The 5854-nt window shown below is 43.1% G+C and overlaps 1 pseudogene; it reads right to left on the reverse strand.

Moving 5' to 3' along the window:
- Positions 1 to 870: 870 nt before the first annotated feature.
- Positions 871 to 5744, reverse strand: LOC124001181 (annotated as a pseudogene).
- Positions 5745 to 5854: the final 110 nt, after the last annotated feature.

Below are 5854 nucleotides of genomic sequence, written 5' to 3' on the forward strand. Positions count from 1 at the left end.
AATTGAGGGAACATTAGGCCCTAGGAACATTAGGCCCTAGGAACATTAGGCCCTAGGAACATTAGGCCCTAGGAACATTAGGCCCTGGGAACATTAGGCCCTGGGAACATGGGGCCCTGGGAACAGACATGGTCCCCCTGCATTGCACCCATTTAGTTTAGAAGGAACTCCCAATACCTTTGCATAGCAACTATGCAAAAAAAAATTAAGACCATGTGGCATCGGTAGCAACATGACAAAAATAACTAAACCTGATTTTTGTCTAGACTATATCTTCCGGTGGAAGAATTAAAGTATGAATTGACTTATCAAAATATTTTTTTTTTTATTAAAATATGTTATTCATTGTTATTTTAGTACCAGTTTTATAAAAGCATTAAGGCACGAGGCAGTATCATGAATACAGTTACAGACAAATGGGTTGACTGTGTCACGAACCGGCTCAAAGCCCGTAACAAAAGGGAGACAACGTGGAGATAAGACGTAACAAAATATATATTTATTAACTAAAGAAACTAAGGAAAATATACAATGGTGTGTAATCAGTAATCAGTAGTGTAAGTGAGTGTTTTACATGCATGAATGTGATAATGCAGGGTGTTGAAAGATGCTGTCGCAAACATCCCAAAAACCACCAAGAAACACAACAAAATCCATAAAGGTGTCTGCATGGAGAGAGTCTCCTCCATGAATGGGGAAGTGGTGTATTTATCCTGGGCGACACCGGGCCCAGGTGTTTCCCATGTAGCTGACGACTCACCCAACTCCGCCCACCAGCATCCTAATAAGGAAATAACAGAGAGAAATACGGCAGACAGAGTGGGTGGGTCGTCACAACTGGCTGATGCTGTCGCATCAGGCCAGCTAACGCTGTTTACCTGTGACTGTATTCATGATACACCACTTCCTCTTGTGCCTTATGGCTTAATTACAGTGTCAGCGGTTGTTGTTCGTCTGGTGGCCTCACTGCCGGGGCCTCACAGTCACAGTGTATGAGCAGGGGGCCAGGGTGAGGCCAAAGCGCCCGTGCATGGGAGGAGGGGCCAGCCCCTCGGGCAGTCTGAGACTGAAGGCCTGTAGTAGGCTGGTGAACATCAGAAACAGCTCCATCTTAGCCAGCTGCTCGCCCATACACACCCTGCGTCCTGGGAAAGAGAGGGAGAGATACACTGTAAAGATGCACATTAAGTCATGTGTCATACTAAGTGCATTCCAATAATCAAGTAAGACTGTGAAATCAAATTATTGAAATGTTCAGTCGTGGCCTTTTGAACCTTGTTTCAGTGGATTTTACAGGAGCCTAACTGTAAATGTTCACAGTAGAAAGGCTCCATACTCAGTGTATACCGTGTAACTACACTCCTGTTGGCCGATCGTAGAGCAAGTCGCTAATGGGACACCCCACATACGTCTGTCGAGAGACGGCCGAACAACCTACCTATTCCGAACGGTATGAAGCACTCTTTCCTCAGGAGATTCCCCTGGTCGTCTAGGAAACGAGAGGGTTGAAGTCGTCTGGCTCCTCCCACACAGTGGGATCCCTATGGACAGACCACAGGTTGGGGATGATCACTGTGCCCTTAGGGATCGTATAGCCACGGAACTCTGCAAGACAACAACAGACGAACCATAGCGAAAGGGTTGTACTCTCCTGTTTTGCTGCAGCAGCCTAGTCCCTGTTGTAGTGTTGGTCTGGTGGAACTGACTAACCAAGTTGTTGAGAAAGCAATTCAATACAACTTTATTGATCTGACTGTGCATAACGGAAGAGTCAGGTTCTACCATAGAATTAGAATGACTAGTATGGGTTTCTCTCTCCTCACCTGTGGTCTCTGAGGCCATGTGAGGGATGGCCAGGGGGACCACCACAGTCAACCTCTGCACCTCCATGATGGTGGCCTCCGTGAACGGCAGGCTGCCTTTATCAGTGAGAGACGGGACCCTGTCTGGGCCCACCACTGCATCGATCTCCGCCTGCACCCTCTCTGTGGTGTGAACGGGTACAAATGACATGGAAAACATTATTACAAAGCAACGAGCGTTGGGAAACAGGACACTGGATATGTTACACATAGCATTATGATTGGGCACTGTACTACATCATGCTTCAACAAGGAGTTCTCTTTAGGTTCCATTGAACTGGTCCTCCACACCCTCTTTCTGATGTAGTACCTTGGATATCTGGATACACGACCATGTAGAGCATCATCCACAGCACTGTGTTGGTGGTGGTATCAGTACCAGCGATGAAGAGGTCTCCTATGATGTAGAATAGATAGTCCTCTGAGAAGCTACTGTCTGTCTCCCCAGCGGCCTCCTGGGCCAGCATCTCTACCAGGTACATGTCTATGAGATCTCTGGGGTTGGCTGGGTCTAACGTCTCTCTGTGTCTGGTGATGATCTGCTTCAGGAAGGCAGTGATGTCCCTTTCCACTTGCCGTACCTCTCTGAAGACACCGAAGGGCAGGTAGTAGAGCAGGGGAAGACATTGATGAGGACCGCCGCTGTTAGAATAGAATAGAGTAGAATAGATACGTTACTGCCTGTTTTCTGGGAGGAACTGAAATGTGTTAAGCGCTTATGGGCACACAGCAGGAACTTCTACTTGAGATCAGAGGACCAGCAGCTCTCCAGTTGTCAGTTCAATTCTCACGTCTTTGAACCAGTTAACCTTCCGGCTACTGATCCACATCTCTAACCTCTAGGCTACCTGTTGGCGATGATCTCTAGGCCGCGGGCCATCAGGTCCAGCAGGGGCGCCAAACTCCCGGTCAGTGTGGTGGAAGCGCTGGCCCAGGGCGATGTAGGAGATTACGTTGGACACAGAGTTAGTTATCAGAGGGGTCAGGTCCACTCCTGAACCCTCAGTATCTTCCTCGCTGAGACGCAGCAGCTCAGATTTGACCACAGCCAGCCCCTCAAGGATACAGGGCTCCAGGCTCAACTTGCCCAGGCCAAAGTTCCGCAGCGTGGTGTGGCAGAACTTGCGCTGCCTTCTCCATACTGGTCCATAAGGTGCAAAAACTATGCCTACGGTTCAGAGAAATGATAAGAGGCGAGGACGGTTAATAGTGCTGTCACTACACATATGTAATTATTTACAGAGCAAAATTACATTTCTCTTTCTTTTTCTGCTTGGAAGACTTTTGATGAGATTAATATAATATAACAATAGAACAGACCAATATAATATAACAATAGAATATAACAATATAATATAATAGAACAATAGAATATAACAGACCAATATAATATAGCAAAATAATATAACAATATAATATAATAGAACAATAGAATATAACAGAACAATATAATAGAACAATATAATATAATATAGCAATAGAATATATTAGAATAATATAATATAACAGACCAATAGAATAGAACACTAGAATAGAACAATATAACATAACAATAGAGCAACAGAATAGAACATACCAATAGAATAGAACAATAGAATAGAAAATACCAATAGAATAGAACAGACCAATATAATAGAACAATAGAATAGAGCAATAGAATAGAACAATAGAATAGAGCAATAGAATAGAACAATAGAAGAGAACAGACCGATATATTATAACAATATAATAGAACAATAGAATAGAACAGACCAATATAATAGAACAATAGAATAGAGCAATAGAATAGAACAATACAAGATAACAATAGAATATAACAATAGAAGAGAACAGACCGATATATTATAACAATATAATAGAACACTAGAATGGAACAGAACAATAGAATAACATAACAATCTAATAGAACATACCAATAAAATCGAACAATTGAATAGATCAATTGAATAGAATAATATAATATAACAATAGAATAGAGACAAAGGAGAGGAGGGGTTCTTTTGTTTATAGTTAATCCATGAGGTGCTCTTTGATCATGGGATGAAATACTATAAAACAAACAGAAGTTGATGCTGGATAGTCAACAAGATTAACTAAATGAACATGGAATAACAAGAATGCAACACCACAAAATAAATGCAATATTATAAAAGGAAAAAAATAACTGTGTACACGTGACCTCATGTTACCAAATTTAAGATTGGAGAATCACAAAATAAAGGCCATCTTTTACAGGAACAGAGAATAATCCATTTCCTCATTTCGACCTGGCAATACAGTGGCCTTTAGTTTAAAGATCCACAACGTTTTGCATGGTGGGAGGTGTTTGAGATCCCTGCGAGTACTGGGGACCACTTCAATGGCCATGGCTTTCAGAGAGTTTGGGCTGCCTATGTGGTGTACTACAGGCTGCCCAGGTGGGTGCTTTTACATAGGATGTACTTAGAGAAGGCTCAAGGACAGGGTGTCTGAACATGCCTATGCTATAAGGACTGCTAACGACATATATCCGTTGGCTAAACATTACAGACAGATTGGCCATGCCAGCCCAAACCCTCTTAAAGCCATGGCCATTGAAGTGGTTCCCATTTCTCGCAGGTGGGGGGGGGGGGTGATAGTCTCAAACGCCTCCTAAAATGCGAAACGCTCTGGATCTTTAAACTAAAGGCCACTGTATTGCCAGGTCGAAATGAGGAAATGGATTATTCTCATTTCCTGTAAAAGATGGGCTTTATTTTTTGGTTCTCCATTCTTAAGTTTGGTAACGAGCTCACGTGTAGACAGTTCGTTTCTTCCTTTTATGATGTTGCATTTCTTTCTCTTGTTATGCCATGTTTATTTCTGTTCATCTTTGTATCTTGAATGTGTTTTTCCCCCCATTTTTTTTTCTACTTGATCAATTACATATGGTAATAAAGTGAGTCACTTCCTGCGAGAGTTGGGATATACACCTGTTCATACAGCACTATTCTTTGTCACCCTGATGAAAGCTGATATAGCCGCAACACGTCGGTGTAAGCCACAACGAAGGCGTTTACATTCTTCTGTTACATGAGAGTGGCTTGATTACTTCTGGAAGTTCAAAGGCTTTTCCGGCGTTGTTTACTATCTAGCATCAACTTATTTTTGTTTTTATAGAACAATAGAATATTCACCGGGCAAAACGCTCATCCAAGAGCGCTCATACGATGAGTAAAATCGACTCAGCAAAATCTATGGAATATTGTGCTTTCATGCGTTATTACGCACAGGTTGAGTCTGGAAGCAGCACTTACCTTTCCGCTTGGTCATGATGGTAACGGTGGGAATCTCTGGTCTGTCGGAGAACACATCTGCCCGGTTTGAGAGGGCATCCCTGACCACTTCATATCCGTTCAGTACTACTACCAGCTGACTCCCTACCCACATACTGTAGATGTTACCGTAAACCTTAGCTTGTTCCGTGATACTAACTTGAGGCGAAATTAGAGCTCGTGTCTTTGACTTTGGGACGTCCTTCTCTCCCCAGTCTCCAAACCTCCTCCAGATGAAATTGGGAACCAGAAACCCGCCGAAATTTCCAACTATTGGCCATGGTTTAGGACCAGGAGGAATATTGGAGAAATCCTGGTGTTTGCGAAATGTGTGCATTAGATAATAGACGGCCACGAATACTGTCAAGGCCAGAATGCAGACATGGGACGGCGCAGAAGTGCCCAGGAGCTCGTGCCATAATTCCATAACCATGGGGTTTATATCGGCTGCAAAGCAGAAAAAAAATACCTCGTAATCCTTGGAAACGAGTTGAATATTTAGACTATTCGAAGTATATTTTGAAAGTTTAAATATGCTTTTCAAGGGTCTGCCATGTTATTTGTTTGTGTACGCAAACGACGCATGGGGAGTTCTAGCTTCCTATTGGTGGGTGAGAGAACGGGTGGTGTGATTGGTGCGTTGATAGATTACGAAGGCAAAGGGGTTGAAGTAGTATCTGCACTTTGATTGGACAAAAC

Source organism: Oncorhynchus gorbuscha, linkage group LG17, assembly GCF_021184085.1.
Source record: "Oncorhynchus gorbuscha isolate QuinsamMale2020 ecotype Even-year linkage group LG17, OgorEven_v1.0, whole genome shotgun sequence".
Lineage (NCBI taxonomy): Eukaryota > Metazoa > Chordata > Actinopteri > Salmoniformes > Salmonidae > Oncorhynchus > Oncorhynchus gorbuscha.